Raw genomic sequence first — 16,212 nt, forward strand, 5'->3', positions numbered from 1 at the left:
TCAATATAAACTTGTGCATGAAATGGAGGTTATGGAAAGACGAGTCCCAAACAGCGACGAAAACCGTTTCATCGAATTACTAAAAACCCGCGATTATATTTGCCGTTTTCGCGGACGATCCAGGAGTAGATTACTATATTTTAAAATGTATATCAGAAGTTAAACACTATAGATGACTTGGGAAATAATTCTCAAGCCAAGGTTCAAGTAATTGAAGGGGTGTATTTCGACAACTTATTTGCCAGGGAAAATACAATTCTATTCAAATTTAACCAAGGGTAAAAATGTTCGTTTACTTGCAGAGTGTCAGATATATTTGTATTGGGGTTGAATTAAGATATAGAAATTTTACAATGACAGATGATATGCACCTTGAAAGTTAAACATCCTATGATAAAAAAAATTATGGAAAACCGTATACATGTACTTCCGTCCCATCTTTCCTTCCTACATTATTTGCGACAGTACTGCATTTTTAGTTGAAACTAGAACACACCCGTGATATCGCGGGTCCGTGACTGAATTAAAGTATATAACTATGCGTAAGCCTTATTTTAGTATAGGTATTGTCATCTGATAAAGTCATGCCGATTATAAGATGCACAGTTTTCTCTGCTTTCAAACACTTTTTGTTTGAACCCGTCGACCTGGAACATTTTGGTAATATTAATTATTTGGAAAACAAAAGGGCCTGGAATGGATTATTTTTTTTATCAACAGCATTGTCCCATATTAGTTATAAATAACCGCTGTTTTACGTCATGCCGGCTAACAAATTGAAAACTGTACCTATACGCCTTATTTTAAGTCCAGATTTTTAGTATTCGTATTGTCATCTTAGAAAGTCATACTGATTAAAATACTACAATAGGAAACACTGTGACAATGATTGAATTTAGTAGTGTCAACTCTGTGATTATGACCCGTGTATTATAGCAAAATCCTAAATACACCGGTTTGGTGGTGCGCCTGTCAGATGCGGAACGTACAGATAAGGTAAAAGGTAACAGGTGAATATACTATTGGTATCGGTATCGGACTCGACCCGAACTTCTTAATTATTGGCAATATTAATTACGTGGAAAACAAATGGGCCTGGAGTGGTGTAATTTTTAATCAACACCATTGTACTATATTAGTTATATATAAACTTGAATTCTTTGATTCGTCGTTTTTTATGTGATGACGGCTGACAAATTGGACCTCGTTATTTTAGTATTATAGATTACTTAAAGGGTAAACATTATTAAATCGATTTCCACAACTCGAGGTAATTTTTCATAAAATGACATCACAAAACGAACAGAACCAGAATCAACCAACAATATAAATCAAAGAGCTGATAGCTCTGAGGTGGAAGAAGATGAATAAAAGGTAACTTGAATTACCATAAAAGCAGCCCTACTAACCGAGCTTGCTTTGTTTCATTATCATTATGATGTATTTTTTTTTCTTCAAACAAGAATGTTTCATAAGTACATGGATTTCCCATCCATACAATCGTTTTCTATGTTCAGCGGACTGTGAAAATTAGGTAAAATCTTTAATTTGGCAGTAAAATTAGAAAAATCATATCATAAGGAACACATGTGTACTAAGTTTCAAGTTGATTGGATTTCAACTTCACCAAAAACTACCTAGACCATAAACTTTAACCTGAAGCAGGACGGACGGACAGACCAGAAAACATAATGCCCATAAATGGGGCAAAAAAATAGTAAGACTTGTTACATACCCGCCAACCTTTGAAAGTTCCCATGGGGGTTTTTAGTGCGCGACAACAATTTTAAAGGTTACAACTTTTAGCGAAGTATTTTGCACGATCTGGATTGTCTAGAAAAAGTGTCATATTTGTATGATGAACTTACATGCCTTTTTCTTAAGTCTGTTTGCATGATTCTAGTTATTAAATCGGTAGAAAAGATGAACATGTAGCTAGCAGACCAGGGTTTATTTTCTTGTGTAAGAATATTAGATGCTTGTTGAAATTTCCAATTTTGAATTATGCACAAAGATGGACCTTTAACAGGTTGGGAACAACACTCCAAATGAGGGGTAACCCTCATTGGAAGAACATTACAACCCACTGTAAAAAATGAGCAATTTTATATTCATATTATTTGATGAAACTTTTCCCCAAGAACTATGCATCTCAAGTATTAAACAGCCAAAACATGTCAAAAGAATTTTGTGATGTTTCTAAACTTATATCTTCTTTATTAATTTGACCCCTCATTTAGAAGTTGTTCCAAATATAATGAATTTTCCCACTTTTGAGTTAAAAATCAAAAAAAGAAAAAGAAAAAGAATAGTACATTGTCCTTTAAATGATTTAATTAAATACAAAAATAAAATATGTTACAACAAGTATTATGTCAATAAATTAGTGAAAAAAATACTATTTATTATCTTTATGGTAATTTTTGCTGGCACTCTGGCATGGCAGAAAAAAAATCAAAGATATGAAACTTTGAGAGAACTAAAATAACTTATAAAAAATAACAAAACAATTGTTTTATGATGTGACATTTTATATGATATATATATTCTATGATATTATATTCTCTTCATGTGAATTGAAATTTTAATTTTATCTTCATTATATATGTTTATGTGTTATGATTTCAGAATGTATTGTGTATTGTTGTTATTATGTCCCGTCAGGGGCCCTTAATTGGAAAATAAAGAACTTTGAACTTTGGTAGTACTGCATCATTGAATTTATTAATCAGCCATGCTTTTATCCTTAAGCTGTGTAAGAACCTGCTTGCAGATGAAAATTCACATGCCATCTTCACGATTTTCAACTAGATGAAAACAACACAAGTTCAAAATCTAGCATGTTAGAATAATATTCAGAGAAAACGTTTTTGATTAGCTTATTAATTGATCATGAGAAACACAGAATTTGATTGGCTGAACACGATTGTCCTACCTTTGGAACAAAATAAGGAACAGATGATTTTCACTAAATCGTGTTTTAGAGTTTTTTTTAACGATACCCTTAATATTAATATTTTTAAATAAATGCAAAGACGTATTATAAAACGTGCTTGATAAGAGTAAAGAGAATGATCACAGGGCGAACGTTCTATACGGGCGAAAGAACTCAGGACGAACAGACCAAGGACAAACATGTAAACAGGGCGAGTTGTGCCGATACCAAATTCACGCATGCGTACTACAAATATCTACAGTAAAAACATCCGGGAGATGGAATGCTTGGCTTGCAGTGTTGGTCCTCATATAATTCCACATTTTATTCTTCCATCAATAGGAAATGGCTGGCTGTACAGCCCTGTCTGTAACTTTTTATACTAAAATGGGATCAATAAAATGTATAAGTTTCTCACTAAAGGTATCCAAAGAAGGTAACCAAAGATTTTGCGACGATGCAAATATTAAACTTTACAATATAAATGAAAATCTTTAACCAATGAATTCAATAGCAAAAGCTATGCAATTAACAAATATATACTTATTAAGCTCCATGTAAATTATTTAACAATGAAATACATTAAATATGAAATTTGGAGTTTTACCAAGGGAGCTAATAATTAATTAATAAAACTGTCTGCCACACAGTATTTCGGGGACTCTCCCTCTGGTATCTTTCCTCCCTCTTTTATAGCTGACTATGCGGGGGCTTTTCTAATTATTGGGGGCATTATGATGACCTATAGTTGTTAATTTCTGTGTCATTTAGTCTCTTGGCAATCATAATACATATTCTTTTATATATAGCGATGTCGTTATTACGACATAGTTATGTCGTTATAACGACAAAGTGATGTCGTTATTACGACATGATATTTCGAAATTACGACATGATATGTCGAAATTACGACATAACGATGTCGTTTTAACGACATGATATGTCGAAATTACGACATAGCGATGTCGTAATAACGACATAGCGATGTCATAATAACGACATGTTATGTCGAAATTACGACATGCTATGTCGTAATTACGACATAATTTTTTTTTGAATGGCCCTTATCGGCTTCCGTACATCTAAATAATACATTTAACAGAAATTCACTTTTTCATCTCATAGGAATACGATAAAAAAAAAATAACAAAGTCCCCAGGTTACATTATCTGATTTTACAAGATATACCTTTATGGAAAAATGCATTTCATGTCTTATCATTTAGTACATCTTTGAAGACATTCAATGCATGCAAAAGAAAATGAAAAACATCTGAAGGACTTTAATCAGGGATTCTGTATTAAAGAATACATGATATAATTTCAATTTCAATATGATTCAGGAAATCGATTCGATACAATATAATGTGCAGCCAAACAACACAAGATCTGAAATACTTAGATCTTAATAACACAGAACGTACGATGTAAGATGTTGCTTCTATTCTGTTTGATTATTCCATACGTTCTCACTTTTCAGGAATACCGAAAATCGCAGGTTCTTTGTCCTTATAGAAACAACATATACAGAAATGTGTTAACTCAGAGTCTAGTACAGTGTGGTATGGTTTGTGCTACTGATGTCGGACTCTGTAGCAGATTTATATATAAGGACAAACAGTGCCTGTTACACACGGACAAACCTGCGGTATCGTCGACAATTATGCAGACTACATACAACTGGAGTTTGTTTTTCACCAAACATAAAGGTTTGTTTATGTATGTTCATGTATCGCTATATATACATGTTTGTTTTAAAAACATTATTAATATTGGCCTGAAATAAATTTTGTTTTATCCCTATTATCCTTGAATAATAAAAATCCTTCAGTTCGGAAAAAAAAAAATATATTGCTGTCAAATAGTACGTTGGTTTGTATTTGTAATATTTGTTTCCCGTTTAACACTATTAGCTTTAATCATGCCGTTAATTCTCTCTGTTGAACAGTTTCACTATTTTATTGCTATCCGGGGCCTGTTATGGCTTCTACTGTATACGCTATGGGCTTTTCGTATTGCTGTTACCTATTTTTATTCACTTCTTGTTTTTTGGGTTTTTTTGGTGGATGGGTGTATCATGGCAAGCGTACCACATCTCAATATTTTCATAGTTAATAATTAAAAAAAAGGCGATCGTAAACATTTATAATAAAAATGTAGAAAATTGAATCTTAGACAAAATAATTCCTGTTCTATTTTTCACCTCATCTCAATAATTTTGTTTTATGTACTAAGAAAATGAAAGTGTGTGCTGTTTTCTGTTTCTTTGCATTTAAAAAAATAAAGCCAGCCGATATCATTGCTTGGACAGTTTTTTGCATGGTATGGAAGGGGATCGCTGTTACATTTCTATGCATTTTGATTCTTTTTTAACTATTGATCAAGATCATATTTTTTTGGTTTTTATAATATCATTCTTTTATTTCTTTAAAATATATAAGTATTTCTCACTTTAATTACAAATTACATTTAATGAATGGCTATTATCTATTTTGATTTTATTGAACCATAAAAATAATTTTTGACTCTTCACATTGAATAATCCGCGAAGCAGATTATGTAAAATGTGAAGAGTCCAAAATTAGTTTTATGGTTCAATAAAATCAAAATAAATTATTGCCATTCATTATAAATAAATTTCTATCAAAAATAAGGCTCAAAGAACTTTTTATATCATTTATATTAACAATAACAACGTACACACATGTTGGCGTATGAATACACAACGTCAGAGTGGGCGTGTCGCCATCAAAATTGACAACATTGAAAATAAAACTAATAATTTTAACCAATCAGAAGACAGTAAAAACACCAAATTTATTTATATATATGTATAGTAGTATTGAAATCTTAAAATAGATCCACGTGTTTGCCGCCTTCACATTCACGGATTTCTCTTACGTGAAGTGCTTACGGATCGCACAAATTTACGAATCCTTACCATTTGGCCACTTTTACAACCGATTTAAGAGTTGTTACGAAATATCACGAGCTATTTACGGTTTATTAAGGATGAGTTATTACGATGTATTAAGGCAAAAATTCCCCGGTTTACCAGCGGTTTACGATATCTTCAGATTATTACGTTATTCTCGGAAAAACCAAATCGTAGACAATCCTGAGAAGACATTTGACATGTCAAGAAATTAGCATCTCCTTTTACTGAACCTTAAGAGTGTCTTCGAGTTGTTGCGAGTTGTGACGAGTTATTGACGGATAACAGTGAGTTATTAACAAATGCTTGCAATTGACTACGAGTTCGCGATTCGTAATGACTCGTAAGAATGATCTGTGTATGTGAAGAGGGCATTACAGATTTCACGTAAATTCAGTAAATAACGAGCTTTTATTAAGTATTTCTAAAGTCATATAAAACGAGTAATTCATGTATATATATTTATTTTTCTGCCATGACTCATTTTCCCTACCATCACTCATTTTCCTACCATCACTTGTTTCCTGTAACTCACGCGTCCCTTCTGGACTCTTACAGTTTTAAGGAATTTATTCCCCCTCCCAAACATCAATATTGAAAAAAATTACCAGCGTATTTATTTTTGATAATTTTTATAGCGATCAAGATTATTATTTCAGTTTGACTACCACATGTCAAGATAAGATTCATTTTACATCTTACTGATGAAGGATATTAAGTTATCCGAAATATTTAACATTTGTTCATGATTTTATTATTTTTAGGTGATGTTGTACCCTTTTTGACTTGTTATATATTATATTTTATACTGTATCATAATTATATGATCCATCACCCCGTAATATTTATCGTTGGCTATTATTCAGTTATTTACTAATCCAAGTCCTCTATACAAGATTTTTCACATTAATTACGAATTCATATCCTATAATCGACAAATTATCATTCAGTGTAAACTTTGCCTGGAAATCAACGTTCGTGTTTTATTGCCGAAGCACGTTTGTAGTAAGTAAAATGATAGACATGCAATAGTGCAATGTTTTTCTTAATTTAATTTTAATTTTCTATTTGTTTCGACGAATTAGAGTACGGGGAGACAATAACTCATTAGCAGTACATTTCTTAAGGTTATAATAAGAGAAAGGATTTTCTTTTAAAAGAAAGTCAATGTACACGTGATCTCTACATAGCCATTCAAGTTTATAAAATATATTCAACTTTTTTCTTTAAATTTGAAGTATCATATGATTTTGAAAGAGAGGCGTAAGAGAAACGTCGAAATTGGAGTTTCGTTGTATCTGTAGATATAATAAATAGAGAGCGACTACTCTCGTACATGTAGACAAATAAAACGAATGTTATTTTTACATGGAGATTTAATCATACTACGCTACGCAAAAATAAATCCAAGAAAAAAACCCGTCGTCAATCCGTCTTTCAAACAGGATGCAAGAAATTTTAGCAAATAAAATCTAACACTGCTAGTAGATATTTTACCGTCAATATCTCGCAATATTACCGAATTATTCTCTAATTATAACTTTAGCAATAGCTTATTAAAAAAATAGATGTGATAGTATTGCTAACGAGACTATCCACCAGATTTCTTGTGAAGTTGTAGTACGCAATTATAGGCCACCATACGGTCTGCAACCAATGAGAAAATCCCATACGGTATAGTCGGAAATAAAAAGCTCTGACATGAAAAATGTGAAACAATTAATACAAGAAAACTATTGGCCTAATTTACGAAAAACAAATATGACAGACATGAACCAACGACAACCACTGTACAACAGGTTCCTGACTTCGGACAGTCACAAACAAAATGTGGCGGGTGTAAACATGTCTATAAGCGCTCAATATCTACCCTCCACACACCCCTTACCTTGGAAAGTGTTGAAATAGCACATAATAAGAACAAAATGTAAATTATTAGAAAGAACACATCAAACGCATTTAGGGTAAAGACGTAATAAACAGTCTTCGAAACATATGACCTTGTGCAATGTCAAAGTATAAGTTAAAGAGTTTGTCCTGCTTTGTTTCATAAAATAGGTTGCCAACGTAGGTACAAGTATCTTGTCTTAGGTAGGGACAAAACCTACTTTGTTAAAAACAACTCTGATTCAAACAAACAATTCTCTGAAACTGACATTATCAAGATGCTTAATTTCTTGATTGACATCATATTTGTTACGTTTGGAAGACGTTTTCAAACAAACAAACGGTATTCCCATGGGAACAAACTGTGTCCCTCTTCTTGCCGACTTGTTCCTTTATTCACATGAGGCTGACTTCATATAGGAACTTCTTAGGAAGAAAGAAAAGAAATTGGCAGTATCCTTTAACTTTACTTTCCGCTATATAGATGATCTTCTCTAACTAAATAATTCAAAATGTGGTGACTATGTTGAACGAATCTGTCCAATCGAACTTGAGATAAAGGATACAACAGATACAGTTAAGTCTGCCTCATATCTTGACTTACATCTAGAAGTTAACAATGAGGGTCAGTTGAACGACAAAAGAGATGGTTTCAGCTTCCCAATTATGAACTTTCCATTTATATGTAGCAACATTCCAGCAGCGCCTGCATACGGAGTATATATCTCCTATTAAACCAAGAGTTCCAAGTGGTAGCGGATATGTTCGTAATGTCGTTACTTCAACTCCGTCCCCTTTTCCCGAATATGACCAACTGAATTAGACTTATTTCATTTTGTACTAACATGAGCAACACGACGGGTGCTACATATGGAGCAGGATCTGCTTACCCTCTCGGGGCACCTGAGATCACCCCAGTTTTTGGTGGGGTTCGTGTTGCTCAGTATTTATTTTTCTATATTGTGATTTGTGTACTTTTGTTTGTCTGTTGGTCTTTTTTTTTAGCCATGGCGTTATCAGTTTATTTTCGACTTGTGAGTTGGAATGTTCCTCTGGTATCATTCGCCTCTCTTTTAATTGTACCGACAGGATGTAGAATCACGAGTTCTCATAAGTGCACATATATAGCGTTATAAAAGTTATGTTTAAATTTTTCAAAATCAAAATCAATGTTAGCCACAATAAAACAACAGTTTTCTACTGTGTTGTACCTTGAGCAATAATTTATGTTTTCATTTACGTTTGGTTAAATGTGTTAATACATATCGAAACAAACCCAGGAAAATATATGCGTCAGAAAATGTATACCGCAATCAGATGGACAAACGTATTGGAATTCCAAGGTGCGAGAGTTTTCTTTAATAAAATAAGGTAACATTAAAAAGTTTCTAAATTTACACAAAACGATTTTTTTGCAGGTTGTAGTATAAAAGTTTTACATTTACTGATTATCTTTTTGATCTGCATGATATTATGTTGAAGACACCTAAATGACATTTAATGGAAGACATCATGACATGAGTTGGTGGTTGTAAAGATGGTTTTGAGTCACAGATAACAACATTTTTGTTACAGTCCTGTCTTTTCATTTTTTTTCGTTTATGACTGTCAACTTAATTAAATTACAATCATTATGTTCTTTTAAAATAAATAGGAATTACACGAAATCTTTATGAAAATATTTTTCAGAATGTAACCTTCCTGGATATGATTATGATGATTCTTCTAGTACTTGCTTAAAGTTTAATTCCATACAGCGAAATTGGTATGATGCAAGACAATACTGTATTGATGAAGGCGGAGATCTTGTAACTGTAGACACAGTAGGAAAATTGTATTTTCACAACACAAGTTTGAATAATTGTAAGTCGTTATTTTACCAAATATCACACTCTATAAAGAATATACACATACGAGTCGGGAACATTTCGAACTTTGAAAGCAATAAGAAAGCATAGATAGTTTTGTTATCAATCCAATCTGCTGAATTCATTGCGGGAGCTGGTAAATTGGATGAATTGAAATTTTATTTTCTTTTATCATTTTCATTTGTTTTACATTCAAAGTTGTTGTCTTTGTTTATAAGTATCATAAGAATTGACACCGTTTTTGATGGTAATCACAAGCCGATAAAGTGATTACTTTGTTTAATTTTACTTGTCGTTAATATCAGATTTGAGTTACAAGTAGACTGACCATGTTTGTATATATACGTGTAACGCACATGTTTATCAATTCATGTGTACGAATTAGGGAAGACGATTCCAGGATCATAATAATGTACAATTTGCGAAATAAAATACCACATATTTTGGTTGTTTTCTACTATCATGATGCTATCTAATTTTCCGTATACGTTGTTTCTATGAATTTAACATGATGGACAATCTTATCCTTTCAAACTTTTAGTAGCCAAACTAATAAATAGATTTATCTAAATTCAGGTTCCACGAAGCAGTTTTATTGGATCGGCCTGATCAATGGTACGTGGACGTCAGGGGAGTCATTTCAGGATATATATGGTCTACAACCTGCCGATATCCGTATTAGAGTACTTTTTCCTGACAGATGGTGTGGCCGACTTAAGTTCACACCAGGGACTATTCTGATGTATGATACACACTGTGATTTCTTGAAAGAATTTGTGTGTGAGCTTAACATTTCCATTTAACTTTCTATAAATAAGAAAATATTTAGATAAACATTTCATATTTTGCCTATATAGATACGTTATTCGTTTTCAAATTATTTTTTAAATTGAAAGTTATTCCAGAACATATGCATGCTATTGTTTTTTGTTTGCTTTGATGACAAAACATATGTAACTGAGGTGTTAACTTTCATAGAGACAATGCTAGTGCATCAAACAACATCTCATCAAAGTTTCACTAAGTCCAACAAATAAACTCATCATAAGCATTTTTACTGTAAATAGAAATGAAATCAGATGTTGTATACTATTGCACGAGTAGGAAGAACTAACTCCGGGTGCGGGATTTTCTCGCTGCGTTGAAGACCCATTTGTGGCCTTCGGCTGTTATCTGCTCTTTGGTCGGATTGTTGTCTCTTTGACATAATCCCCATTTCCATTCTCAATTTTATGTACTCTAAAAGATCTTTGGATTATGTTTAGTATCAACGTCTGGTTCCCTTTGTTCCTTGGTTTTGAACTAATCAATTATTCTACAGCCCGGAGTTCTATTGCGGAAAAAATATGTTGTTGATAATTGGAAAAAGGTTTCCTAGAACATTTGCAGACCACGCGATATAACAGTGTTTGAAAGCACACTTATTAAATTAAGCATGTTTAGAGGGATGGAAGATCCAGTACCTCATCTGTTTTTGAAATTCCATATGAACTTAAAACAGACGTATGCTTGTTCACGATTTCGTATGTGTCAATACTTCATTCCCTATTCTCGCAATTGATGCGCTGTGATAAACAAATAAAACGATATTGTTTTGGACTTTGTCTGCGGAGTTAATAACATACCTGTCAAAATGCTATATTTGTACATGCAACGTTTGAATTAATAAAAATGAAGTTGATATTTAATTGCAATGTTTTGTTATCTTCTTCCTAAACATTCAATTATTATTTTGTGGAACGGGTTTTCTTAACTTTGAAATACTTAAGTACATGAGTGACTATTAGTGTATTTGTGTATTAGAACAATGTAAAAGATACGAAGTCAGTTATAACTGTAATAAGTCTTCCATGGTGTAACGGAATATAAGAAGAAATTGTTCCGTAAATCCCATACATTATAAACAACACAATAAACAAAAACAAAGTGTACATTGACAAATATATAATAATATTTCAATAAAATCAAACCATTTTTGCATTTTATTGAAGACAGAAAAAAACCGAATAGTCTTGATGAAATTTCCAGAGCCTTCCATGATCCTGGTATGCCCCGATATTTATTGTCTTGGTTTTTTTGGCTGACACGCTTCCGCTGGTAATGAAATTATGTAAAAATTGACAAAAGCCGATAAGTAGTATCCTTTACGTATAATCATACGATAAATACACAAAACATAAATGTCCACATCAGCAACACATGGTACAGCCTTACATCGAAAAAAAAAAAAGATCTAACATTTTTCCACATATTGGCAGTTGACAGTTTGGCGGGTAAATACAACAGTATTGTCCTTTAGGTAAACTCTTAAAATACAAAACAAACCGGGAATAGTTAAATCCACTGTACGAGAAAGAAAAACTTACCAATCAGAGGAGCAGGAGAAAGTTACAAAGATACATTGAAGAGCGGTCACACAGACCCTCCAGTATCGGTATAAAGTACTCATATTTTTAACAGACAGCAAAGGTTTCTGCTTTAGAGACGCATGTAAACCGAATAACTTTCCAATCGAATCTTGGTGTATCGATGGTGAGAAAAAACAAGCAAAATGGTTGATTTACTGGAAGATTGTATTGAGAGGCAAGACAAGAGTTTCAGAGAGTATTATTAAAAGTAAACAAATTTTCATCAGCTGAATATACAATTTATTGACTGCCCTGTCCTATCAATTTCCATATTGAATAAAAGAAAAACTACAAACATCCAGAAAATTTTAAAACACAGGACGGTTTTCTTACAAAACAAATCACTGTTCTTAAAAAAACATTTGAAAGAAAAAAGGAGAAGAAGGTCTTGGACAAGACGAACCGGGAACTTACCATAAATAATAAAGACAGTGTCCATCCTGGTCCACAACTACCGGCAAGTTAGCGATTACAAAACATATACTCCTAGATGCATATCAAGAGAGCTATTAAGAAGTAAATGAACAAGACATACTGGTAGTCGATATTGAAATAGAGGAGACGAATTCTCTATCAGCTTAGATGGACTTATTCTATCACTATTAGAGAACTGACAGCTACCCACTCATTCAATGAGAAAGTATAAATAATCAGAAGACAACTACCATACATTGAACACGCTTAATCGAACCTCACACAGTAGTTGGGAATAAAGTACTGGGTAAACTTCTACATGCAGGACTCATACGGCCAAAGCACAAAAAGGGCGAAAAAACCCAAACGGGAGGGATTGTGCTTTATTTTCATATGATGAAGACATAATCTTTCAATCAGTTTAATTGAGGTCTGGAGCTAGCATGTCAATAACTGCTAGTAGTCCTTTGTTAATTTATGTATCATTGTCATATTGCTTAGTTTCTTTTGTTACCTATTCTGACATCGGACATCTTTTAAACTGAGTTTTACTGAACGTATGGCTGTGTGTTTGTTTTTCTACATTGGCTAGAGGTATAGGAGGAGGGTTGAGATCTCACAAAACATGTTTAACCCCGTCGCATTTTTGCGCCTGTCCCAAATCAGGAGCCTCTGGTCTTTGTTAGTCTTGTATGAATTTTAATTTAATTCATTTATAGGTTTTGGAGTTTAGTATGACGTCCATTATCACTGAACTAATACACATTTTTGTTTAGGGGCCAGCTGAAGCACGCCTCCGGGTGCGGGATTTTCTCCTTTGTTGAAGACCCATTGGAGGCATTTGGCTGTTTTCTGCTCTATGGTCTGGTTGTTGTCTCTTTAACACATTCCCCATTTCAATTCTCAATTTTAAGTAGTAGAGCTTATGTGGGTTTGTCATCAATCCACTACAATACCACACAAGTTTGAACTGTAGCCTAAAGGTATATCCTGTTAGGTAGATTTTTATTAGATCCTTACATTGTACGAATGCATATTTACGAATAAATATATAAAACAAACATATAATTGCTAGAAAAATAATGATATATAATCAACATATGAAAACCACTCATGGCTACCACCAGAAGAAGTATTCGTCTAACCATCAATCTGAAAATCAGTTCAGTAAATCAAGAAACACATGATAAGAAAGAGAAAGAAAATTTGAAGAACCCTGCTGAAGGAAAGGAGAACATTATATTTGCTGGCTGTTGTAGAGAGGAACCAATCAAAATTGTAAGTACTGTGAAAGAAATCACCTGGGTTGCATGTGATCTGTGCAATAAGTGGTGGCTCCGCATGTGCACTTTGTATCACAAAACAACCACATATAGTGCAAACAGCTGAGCTGCGCACCGTCAAACAACTAGTGATACCAGAACAGACCAGAAAATAGATAAATTATTAGATATCACAAAAAAGAATAGCACAAGGTTATCTGTAAAGTAATAAAAAAAAAGCAGAACACAGAAGGAAAATTGCCAAATGCATTTAGAGAAAAGAAAGATACAGATAAATTAATAATTATGAAAAAATAGAGCAGCCAAACATAGTTACAGACAGCACAACAATCAGAAATGTATTAATAAAAATCAAAGCTCTTGAAGATCAAATAGAAAAGACAAGTCATATAGTCTACCAAAAGGCGGAATAGATATCCAACTGTCAGACGAGAATACTAAAGACAGATTCATCAAGTCGTGGCCAATAAACACATCAGTATTTGGTAAAACGTGGGTAACACACAAATCAAGATCAATATACCAGGGAACATACACCTGTTGAATAAACAATATACATGTACCTGTAAATATATCAGAAAACCATTCACTGGATCTGTCATTACTCTACAAAATTAAAAAAGTGAAAAGAAAACAATATAGAAACACAGTAGTTTAAGTAATCTTAGCTGACCACGTTGTGGTGGTAAAAAAAAAGTATCGTTTCTAAAGGAGATTGTCGCCCCCGGTTCAATAATATAATAAAATTTCAAGTAAAACAACCGGTTCAATTGATGTGGTGTTATAACTTCAACAAATTTAGACACATAAGGAAGCACTTCGAATTCCTACGTTTAACAACCTACTCAAATTTTGAGAAAGCAAAATGCAAGACAAGAGACTGTAAAAACACCCCGTGTTGCGTAAACTGTGGTGACATACACCAGGCAACATCAACATAGTAGGTGGATGTTAAAAGTCAACAAGAATGCAACCCTGCGACAGAAATATTCAATAGAACGTACATAAAGACCGTACGTTGACCTCTAGTTCCTAACTTCTACGTTCTTTGGTCTCGAGGTGTCTCATTGGTAATAACACATTTTTCTTGTTTTTTATATACGATATGAAACCTGCTTAATATAGTTTGGTTTAAACGTGCGACAAAAGGTACCAAAGGGACATTCAAACTCATAAGTCGAAAATAAACTGTCAACGCCATTACAAAAAAAAGACAAGCAACAACATACACAACACAACATAGAAAAACTAAAGACTGAACAACACGAATCCCACCATAAATCGGGGGGATCTCATATGCAATGGATGGGTAAGTAGATCCTGCTCCGGATCAGGCACCCGTCGTGTCCTATTTTAGTACAAAACAAGTGATATGTTTAATTCGGTAGGTCAAATTCGGGGAAAAAGAGGACGATATTGTGGTAACGGCGATAGGAACATATCTGTTGTCATCTGTGAAACAGATATTCCATGACGGTCAACAAATTTGTGATAGCGTCCGTTTAAAATGTCGGAGGAAAATTTCAACTTCATCACATGGAACTCTTGGCCTAATAGCTTCCTAGTGAGCATCAATACTCTTTCAATTAAATCATTATAGGGAACGCAAGCCCTGGGATATCGTATCAACTGGGAAATAATTACTTGATATGCAGGTGCTGCTGGAATGTTGCTGCATTGAAATGGAAAGTACCATGATTCAGCATACATTATTGACAATTTGATTAGATAATAATTATATAAATGTATTTCAGAGACGTTAATGTTTTTATACAGCTTGACTTCAGTTGAATTGCACATGTCAGGGGCATATCAAAGATGGCTTTATGCAATCTGTTAAATTAAACGTTACAATTATTCTAATTCTCAACAATTGGAGAAGAACAAATCATTACCTATACATGTATATATGAATACATGTTCCCATTGATCATTCACCTTGGTCATATATTGTTTAATTAAATATACCACAAAGAGATAATAACATTTTCAATTATCAACATTTGCTGCAGGATCTTTGTATTGACAACTTCAAGTGTAAACAATATGGTTGCACCTTCATGTGCTAGTACTTCAGGGGTGGTGTTAATCTAATACTGATACTAAAACCTATGTAGATCTTTCAGAGTACATATAATCTAAATGTATTGCATATTGCAACAAAATAAAGACGTTTGACTTCTCTACCCTTAAAACTTGTATTCCCCATTTTAAACCGAAAGACATATTGAAAGAACTAGTGCTACTGTGTTTCATTTATAAAAAAAAACTGGCCAACTGATTTTCAACTAAAAATTGGCTTTTTACCCATGTGAACTAAAAAAAAAAAAGCAGAAGTCAAATGTAATTTCAAAACGAGGAAGTCCAGTAAAAACTGACAAAATCAAACATTATCAATCAATGGAACGAGTTAAAAACAACTGACATATTCTTGACTTCATTTTCCGATGAAAAAGGTGGGTTGAACCTGGTTTTATAGCTAG

The 16,212-nt window shown here is 33.2% G+C and overlaps 1 long non-coding RNA gene across 1 annotated transcript; it reads left to right on the plus strand.

The window, feature by feature from the left end:
• Positions 1-4,425: 4,425 nt before the first annotated feature.
• Positions 4,426-11,292, plus strand: LOC143042015 (uncharacterized). The gene is made up of 3 exons (XR_012967866.1): positions 4,426-4,643; positions 9,446-9,619; positions 10,201-11,292. It is a non-coding gene; the product is annotated as an uncharacterized LOC143042015 (long non-coding RNA).
• The last annotated feature ends 4,920 nt before the right edge of the window (positions 11,293-16,212 follow it).

This window comes from Mytilus galloprovincialis, chromosome 1 (assembly GCF_965363235.1).
Source record: "Mytilus galloprovincialis chromosome 1, xbMytGall1.hap1.1, whole genome shotgun sequence".
Taxonomy (NCBI): Eukaryota; Metazoa; Mollusca; class Bivalvia; order Mytilida; family Mytilidae; genus Mytilus; species Mytilus galloprovincialis.